A 10,037-nucleotide genomic window follows, 5' to 3' on the forward strand; every position below is an offset into this window, starting at 1 on the left:
CCCAGCGCCTTCCTCACCTGCCCGCAAAGCCCTGCTCTCCCTGTCTGAAGGGGACCAACTCACTGCCCACCTTCCTGGCCCCCAGTCCCACACAAAACTGCTCCCTTCTCTCCAAGGAACCAAGTCAGCCTCCCCCAGCTAGTCCACACACCTCCGGCAGTTGGAGTCTCATGTCTCCTTTTCTGCTTAGGTGGCTCAGGACTCAGCGACCTGGCAATAAGCCTTGAAGCAATGTTTTCGTCATTCCTCATGCCCATCTGTCTGACACACAGCCCTTGTGCAGCCAGAAGGATTCCAGATGAACACCTATATGGCAATAAAAAAAACTGGACAACTTAGATGAAATGGACAAGTTTCTGGAAACAAACAGTCCACCAAAACTGAGCCAAGAAGATAGAGATCATTTGAACAGGCCGATCACTAGATGTGAAATAGAATCAGCACTAAAAAACCTCCCTGCAAACAAAAGTCCAGGACCAGATGGCTTCACTGGGGAATTTTACCAAGCATACCAAGAAGAGAGCATACCAATCCTCCCCAAGCTCTTCCAAAAGGTTGAAAGGAGGGAACGCTTCCACACTCATTCTATGAAGCCACCATCACCCTGATACCAAAGCCAGACCAAGACACTACCAAAAAGAAAGCTATTGGCCAATACCATTGATGTACATAGATGCAAAATCCTCAACAAAACATTAGCAAACAGAGTCCCACAGCACATGAAGAGGATTATACACCGTGATCAAGTTGGGTTCATCCCAGGGACACAAGGATGGTTCGACATATGCTTATCAATCAACATGATACACCACCCTCACTGGCAGATGGGCGCAAACGGACTCACATGCACGTTAACACTGGGATCTCACTGGCTTGAGCAGGAACGTGCACAGGAACTCCCTTCCCAAGGTAATCTTGGGAGGCCTCAAGAAAGTGGCTTCCCAGCATCCACACCTGTCTAGGCATCGCCAGCAGTCCTAGTCTCTGGCCATCTCTCTAGATGGAGCTCTACCACTGAGGTACCACTATGACTAGCTATGTGCCCACCATCGGCCCTTAAGAGTTGAGCTGTCTCTGGTAGGGGGAAGACAAACATTCCCTCCCTTGGTGGTAAACTCAGTTATGGGGTCTCAGGCTGGGTTGCTCAGGCCTCTGGATGTCTGTGAGTTACTGAGATGGCATGTGGTTCACCCACATTCTCCACAAGGGGAGCTCAGGCAGTTCAGCTGCAGTAGTAGCCCCTCCACTGGCCCTAAACTCCTATTCTCCGCCCAACCACAGCAGACTTGGGCTGGCTGTGCCCCGGGGGCCTGGCCTTCATATACCCTGTTCCTGAAGTTAGGTGATTCTCTAAGACCTCTAAGGGATCCCAATACATACCTCATCCTCAAAACACAATGACCAAATTTCAGCTCCAGCCCAGTTTCCCCATTGCCTGAAACCAACTTAGTGTTTAGTATTATTATCCTGGTTTAGTTTGTTTTTTTTTTTTTTTTTAAAGATAAACTGAAGCCTAGTAGGTTGGAAGTAGCTTTTCAGAGATGACATAGGTAGGAAGTAGTGGAACAGGAATTCAAAACTTGACCTCTCTTGAGAGAAGTTGAACATCTTTGTTCTTCTCACTCCTGCATGTTGTACCCAGATGCCTATTACCCCATCTGAGTTCCCCTCATCACCTGGGGAAGGCTTACTCTAACCTGTCCCAAGAGCAAACCCCAGATACCCACAACTGAATAGAGAGACTAAGGTAGGGGTGAAGGGAAAGGGCTAAGCAGAGGACAGAAGGAGCCAGTGAGCCTGGGAGTGCGGCCTGGAGTGTCACTGAAGTCACTGCCAAGGAGAGGGACTTGAAAAGTCTGTCTTTAGGGACTCCCTGCCCTCGCAAATAGTGCGCTGGCATGGGCTCCTAGTGCTCATTGCCAAAGTCAACCACAGACAAGATACGGAGGTGAGAAGAAACTAACAAAAATCAATCAGAGGCTTTCAGTTTCTAGTCTAGGGAGTAAGGAGCTTGGAAGTCATCCCTCCTATCCTAAAAACATGAAAAAATGAACAAACTGAAAAGCACCAATTCTTCTTAGACCATTCAGAGAATTGAGGTCACAGGCCAAAGCAATGCCCTGAGATTCAGAGAAACAAGCAGATACAGAGAACCACAGCTTACCTGAGTGAAGCCGAAGAGCGGAAGCCAGGTGCCAGGGCCAGGAGTGGCGCAGAGGACTGTCACTGTCACTGATGAAGTGCCGCGGGCTTGGTGTGGATGAGCTTGAGCGTTGAAGGCTCCAGGGGGTCCAGTTTCAGGGAGGCCCCCTCTTTCATGAGTTTTTCTTCCAACATCCTTTTTAGGGTCTCAGAGTGTAGATCAGAGGAAACCCCTGCCTGCTTCTGCTAGGGGGAAGGAGAATGTAACCATTTTGACGTATACCCAGAGCATTCTATTCTACTTAACAAAAGCCTGCCCTGCAGAGAAACTACTCTAACAAAATTTAATTTACTGGTTTTTTTTTAACAGCCTAAGTGACTTGGAAGAAGGGAAATCCCCAGCTCCAGCCCCCTCTAGCCGTCCTATCCCACCTAGAGGAGGGAGTGGTACAGAGAAGCACTTGTGAAGGTCACGGCCCAGGGACACAGACTCACTAAAAGACTGAAACCTAATGATACACTACAGAATACTTTCTACCCACCACATACCTCACCATCACCAAGTAGAGTTCCTGTACATGAGGGGATTACAACTAAAGGAAATGCACATCTCGGATCTTATTTAAGAATGAAAACGTACGAATGACCAAGAGGCACATGAAAAAAAGCTCAGTATCACTAATTATCAGAGAAATGCAAGTCTACAATGAGGTATCACCTCACACTAGTCAGAATGGCCATCATTCAAAAGTCCACAAATGACAAATGATGGAGAGGCTGTGGAGAAAACGGAACCCTCCTACACTGCTGGTGGGAATGCAGCTTGGTGCAGCCACTGTGGAAAACAGTATGGAGAGTCTTCAAAAGACTAAAAATAGACTTACCATATGATCCAGCAATCCCAATCCTGGGCATATATCCAGACGGAACCTTAGTTCAAAAGACACCTGCAATGTTCATAGCAGCACCGTTTACAATAGCCAAGACATGAAAACAACCTAAATGTCCATTGACAGATAACTGGATAATGAAGTTGTGGTACATTTATACAATGGCATACTACTCAGCCATAAATGAGACTGAACTAATGCCATTTGAAGCAACATGGATGTCTCTGGAGAATGTCTTTCTAAGTGAAGTAAGCCAGAAAGAGAAAGAAAAATACCATATGAGATCACTCACATGTGGAATCTTAAAAAAACAGACAAATCAGCTTATTTACAAAACAGAAACAGACTCACAGATATAGAAAACAAACTTATGGTTACCAGTGGGAAGGGAGTGGGAAGGGATAAATTGGGAGGTCGAGATTTGCAGATACTGACTGGTAAATATATAATAGATAAACAAGTTTATACTGTATAGTAAAGGAAACTATGTTTGATATCTTGTAGTAGCTTACATAGTAGCTTACGGTGAAAAAGAATATGAAAAGGAATATATGCATATTCATGTATGACTGACATATTGTGCTGTACACCAGAAACTGACACACATTTGTAAACTCATTATACTTCAATAAAAAAGTTAAAAATAAGAAAGAAGATGTAATATAGACATACAATGGAATGCTACTCAGCCATAAGAAAGAATAAAATAATGCCATTTGCAGCAACATGGATGGACCTAGAGATTCTCATACTAAGTGAAGTAAGGAACAGAGGAAGAGAGGTATCATTTGGTATCACTTACATGTGGAATCTAAAAAAAAAAAAAAAATGACACAAATGAACATATTTACAAAACAGAAACAAACTCACAGACACAGAAAACAAACTTAGGGTTACCAAAGGGGACAGGGAAGGGGAGAGGAATAAATTAGGAGTTTGTGATTAGTAGATACAAACTACTGTGTGTAAACAGATAAACAATGAGATCTTACTGTATATCATAGGGAACTATATTCAGTAGCTTGTAATAACATATAATAAAAAAGTACTGAATCCCTAAGCTGTACATCAGAAACTAACACAATATGGTAAATCAACTATATTTCGATTTTTAAATTTTTTTTAAAAAGAAAGTGAACTTGGATTAACGGTAAATGTATAAAGCAAAATCAAGGGCATCCTCTAAAAAAATGTAAAAAAAAAACCAAAACCAAAAGTGCACTCATAATATTGAGAAGAGAAAAATGGAATTGGAAAATGCTCAAGTCAAATCAGAGAGGGCATTTTTATGCCTTCTTTGTGGAAGACAAAAAAGAAACAAAGGTCAAGGACAACAAAGAGAAAACAGTAACAAATATGGTAGCCATTAATGCAACTATATCAATAATCACTGTAAATGTCAATGGTCTAAGTGCACCAATTAAAATGCAGAATTGTCAGAGTGGGTAAAAAACGGGACCCAGTATATGTTGGCCGCAATATACACACTTAAAGATACCCTAATTTCAATCTGCACAGCACTACACCCAAAACTCATTAAGACAGGAATAGTTCTACCATAAGCCTCCAAGAGCCAAGAAACATTTCAGAAGCATTAAAAAAATTAGTTGAAGTATATAATTTCTCACTAAGTACATAGAGGGGTCAACTTACTGATTGCCTCTATTGTTTGTTTGAGTTGTTTAATTTAACATTTTGAAATAATTATTGATTCATAAGAAGTTGCAAAAATAGTCCAGAAAGACCCTCTGTATTCTCCACCCGGGTCCCCAAGGTAGTTACACATTACATAGTTACAGGACAATGTTGAACCCAGCAAACTGACGTTGGCACAGGTGTCTGTGGTGTTCTGTTATTTCGTCACATATGAAGATTTGGGTAACCATCACGGCAGTCAAAATAGAGATTCCATCACCACAAAGACCTTCATTCTGCCCCTTTGCAGTCATACCCACCACAATCCTAATCCCTGGCCACCACTCATCTTTTCTCAAAGTCCACAATTTTGTCATTTGGGGAATATTACATAGATAGAATTATACAGTATGTGACATTTTGAGATTGGCTTTGTTCACTCAGCATAATGCCCTTGAGATCCGTCCAGTTTAATGCTGTATCAACAGATTGTTCTTTTTTTATTGTTGAATGGTATTCCTGGTATTCATGTACCACTGTTTGTTTCACCATTCACCTACCTATTAGGAGGAATCTGGGTTGTTTCCAACGTTTGACATTTCCAAATAAAGCTGCTATAATCAATCATACACAGATCGTTGTGTGGACAGAAGACTTCATTTCCCTGGGATAAACAGCCAGGAAAGTAATTGCTGGGCCATATGGTAAGCATATATTTAGTTTTTGTAAGAAACAAGCCAACTATTTTCCAGAATGCCTGTGTCATTTTGAATCCCTCTAGCAATAGTATGAGAAATCCAGTTGCTTGGCATCCTCAGTGGCATAAAATTATTTTTTATTTTAGCTGTCCTAATTGACATATAACAATTCTCATTGTGTTCATAATTTGAATTTCACTAATGGTAAGTGATGTTGACATCTTTTCATGGCTTATTTGCCAAACATATGTCCTCTTGGGTGAAATATGTCTTCATATCTTTTGTCCATTTTCTAATTGAATTGTTCCTTTTTTTAGCTGTTGAGTTTTGACAGTTACTTTATACACTCTAGACACAAGACTTTTGTAAGATGTGTGGTTTTCAAACAGTTTCTCCAAAGCTATAGCTATAGCTTCTTATCCTTAGTAGGGTCTTTCCATTAGGAGAATGTTTAATTTTGATGAAGTCGATTTTCTATTCTTTCTTTCATGGGTAGTGTTTTTGCTGTCATTTGTAAGAACTCTTCACCAAACCCTAGGAGCCAAAAATTTATTGCTTGTTTTCTTGTAAAAGTTTTAAAGTTTAAAAAAGTTACATTTAAATCTATGTTCTATTTTGAGTTAATTTTATTATTTGTTAAAAACATGATCCGTTTTCCATTATATTGCTTTTAAAGTTCTGCATAAAAAAAGTTTTCTGTATCAATGTCTGTCTATTTCTGTATTCTCTATCATGTTCATTGAACTATGTGTCTATTTCTCCACCAATACCACCGTGCGTACTTATAGCTTTATGTTGTCTTCATATCCTTCAACTTTATTCTGCTTTCTCAAAACTGTTTTAGCTACTCTGTGCCTTTTACCTTTATCTGGTCTTTTCCATATTTTAGAATAAGCTTGCCCATGTTGACAAAAAATTTCTGTTGGAGGTTGACATTTTACTATGTTGAGTCTTCCAATCCATGAATATGATATGTCTCTCCATTTATTTAGGTCCTGTTTGGTTTTATCATACAGATCCTCTAGTAAAAATATTTATAACCAAATATACTACTTTTTGGAACCATTGTGTACGACATATGTTGGTTTTTGTTTCCAGTTGTTCACTGTTAGTAATTGGAAATAGGATTAGTATTTTTGTGTTGATCTTGTATCCTGAGACTTTGATAAAGCAATTGCCATTTATCAGGTATTTCTTATAGATTTCTTGGGATTTTCTATGTGGACAGTTATGCCATCCATGAGCATGGACACTAATATTTCTTCCTTTCTAATCTGCATGTCTTTATTTCTTTTTCTTGCCATAACTACACTGGCTACTACCTACCTACAGTACTAAATTGAAAAGGAGAGATGAGAGGGGACATTCTGCCTTGTTTTTTAATTTAGGAAGAACACATTCATTCTTTCACCATTAAGTATGATGTTTGCTATAGGTTTTTTGTAGATGTTCTTTATTGGGTTGAAGTAGTGCTCTTCTGTTCCTAGTTTTCTGAGAGTTTCTAACATGAATGCATGTTGAATTTCATCAAATGCGTTTTCTCCACTGTGATGTGAATATGCAGGGTTTTTTGTTAATCTATTAATATGGCAAATTACATGGATGATTTTAAAATGTTAAACCAGTCTTGTATTCCTAGAATAGACTCCATTTGATCATAGTGCTTTGTTACAATCCTTTCTTCTTCATATGTTGGTTTTATCTTGCTATTTTTTCTAACTTCCTTGTGTAAAAGCTCAGATTATTGATTTGAGACCTTTCTTCTTTTCTATTATAAGCATTTAGTGCCATTTGTTTCCCTCTTGCCAATGTTTTATCTGGATCCTATCACATTTTATGTGATGTATATTTATTTTCATCTATTTCTATTTATTTTTAAAATTTTCCTAGCGATTCCTCTTTAATATGATGGATTATTTAGAAGTATGCATCTTAATTTCCAAATATCTGGAGGCTTTCTTCTTATTCTCATTTTTATACAATTTAAAGCTTATATTTTGGACACAGAAGAGTTAAATGCAATTATGTTTGCTTTGGTACTTTATATAGGTTCTTCAAAGACCACTGGAATGAACTTCTCAAATATTAACTTTACATAGTTATTCTCAGTCTTTTGTACTTACTGGTAGAGTAAGGATAAAGAAATTCCCTGAAAATATGAATCCTGGAGATGTGGTTATCAGGGGAAGTTCACAGACACAGGAATACTGGGGACTTTGTGGGTCCCCACTGCACATTATGTTCTGGGCTGGTACACAGGGACTCAATAGGGATCCAGGAGAGGGGCTGAAACTTTGGGCTCTGGTACTTTATACGGGACGATCAGAGAAGCCCAGGCCCAGTGTGGGCAGGGACTAGAACCAGCACTGCGACACGGAGGCCCCAGGTCCAGCTTTCTCCATGGAATGGGTATTTAAGACGAGGTTTTACCAGCTTTGACAGCTATAAGCCTTGGCTGTGGTCAATGTCCATGAAGTCTTAAGGAAGTCCAGCCTTTCTCCTGCAGGGAGACGATCATGACCAAGTAAACCCTGCCCTCTCACTACTGCAAGAATCGAAACCCAGCCATGACAATTTCAGGTACATGAAAAATGAAAAATATATGGAAAAAATATATATGAGAAGTGAAAACATATATCCCCTCAAAACTTGTATACAAATGTTGATAGCCGAATTATTCAAAATAGACAAAAAGAATACAAACCTGTGTGGACTCTAGTTCACACAGGTGTCTCTGCCCAGAGCGCGCGGCCCCGCCCCCGGGCCACGGGAGCCAATCCGCGCGTGTGCGCTTCCCGGCCCCGCCCGGCGCCCTCCTCCACTCCGCCCCTCCCCCCGCCCACCCGAGGGTCAGTTTGTCAGGAAGGCGGGCGGCGGTCGGTCGGAGTGGCTGCAGCTCTGCGGGTCTGCCTAGCAGCCGGGTCTGCCTAGCAGCCGGCCCTGCTCCCTCCGGCCAGCGGCGGCAGCTGCAGCGGCGGCCGCGCAGCCCCTCCGGAAGGCGAGGCGGGAGCAGAGCGGCGGCCGCGGAGCTTCGTGCCCAGTGCGGCGGCGGCGGCCCGGCAGCCAACATGGAGGCGGCGTCGGGCGCGGGCCCCGAGGCGGTCCGCGGGCAGGTGTTCGACGGGAGGCCGCGCTCCAGCAACCTGCTACCTCGGCGAGGACTCCCAGGGCGTCGTGTGGTGAGTGTCCGCGCCCCGCGTGCCGGCCGCGCCCGCCCGCGCGGGCCCCCGCCCGGCCTCGGCGGGCGCAGCTGCGGCGTCGTCCCCGGCCCCGGGACCCCAACCCCGAGCCCGGCCCCGCCCGCAGCCGAGCTGACCCGCCATCCGCGCGCGGGGGCTCCCGGGTGGGGCCGGGCGCTCGGGCTTGGGCGTTGCTCGCGGTGCTTCCCGGGCCGGACCTCGCTGGGCGCGGGGAATGGGGGAGAGGCCCGTAGGGGGTGGTGGAGGCCGTGATCCCGGCACCCAGAGACCCCCCAGGCTGGGAACGGGCCCCCCCCCACTCCTGGGTGCTGGTCTCGCGGCCTTCCCTTGATGTCCGATTGTGAAGCCGCGAAGTCCTTCAGGTGCTCGCGGCGGCGGCCATGGTCTGGAAAGGGGTTGGAGCGGCGTGTGTGCACAATCCCGAAATCATTATCTTGTTTGCCCCCCTCGCCTGTGTTTAATGCGGCCGGCTTTGGTTCAGCACCTCCCGTGGTGCCAGGGATTCTCTCCTGCGCAGCCTTTCTCTCCTGCGCAGCCTTTCTAAACACCATGAGCGGCACCAGTGTTGGCGTGGAATGTCTCAATCTTGAAGTTTTTAAATGGATTTTGGGATGGTAATGGCGTTTCAGGAAAGATAAGTCAGCATCTCTGTCTTGATTTCTTAAGGAGTCATTTGGAGTTGGACCTAATTTGGCTTTTTTTTCCCCTCCTTTTACCCTGTGTGAACTCTTGTAGTAGCATAAAGACATCCAGACGTTTTAGGACAATGACTGTGGACTTTCCCTGTTACTGCTTTAGTGCTCAGTGTGCATGCGGCCCTGATGCAGTTCTTGCAGAACCACATGCAGGCTCCCTTGTCTGGCTCCTGATCCCTTCCAGGCCAGGCTGACCACTCAGTGGGCTCTTAGGTGATGCTCAAGTCTTTTGCTATGGATCATGCTTCCATCCAAACAGAACAACAGTAGCAAGATTATTTCTTTTTCCCCAAGTTGACTTGCATGTCTAAACTACATTTAAAAATCTCTGGAAGTAACTCCAGTTCGGGTAGTCTCCCTCTCCTCTCTTGTCACCCTTGGTCAGACCTCCTAGTGGGGTCAGACAAGTCTGGAAAGTCCAGTGAAGCCCTGCCCTGTTCACTTTCGTATCGAAGTGACAGTAGCTAAAGCCATTTTAGAAAAATGGAAGGCATCTCAGCATATGGATATCATGCAGTGTCAGCTCAAGCTGAGTGTAAGGACAGTACTGTGGGAAATACAACATTTTCAGCTAGGTTTTGGTTTTCCTCTCCAAATAAAATGCACAGGGTTCAGATCTAATGAGAGCCTATTTTAAAGGCAAATGATGATGTGCCTGAAGCTTGGTTGTAGAATGTCTCCATTTAATGATGACAGGCCAATAATGGGAATGGAGAGACTCTGCCTAGACTTACTAAGCATTTGTTTTCAAAACTAAAAGGAATCTGTAGGCCATTA

Source organism: Camelus ferus, chromosome 15, assembly GCF_009834535.1.
Source record: "Camelus ferus isolate YT-003-E chromosome 15, BCGSAC_Cfer_1.0, whole genome shotgun sequence".
NCBI classification, from domain to species: domain Eukaryota; kingdom Metazoa; phylum Chordata; class Mammalia; order Artiodactyla; family Camelidae; genus Camelus; species Camelus ferus.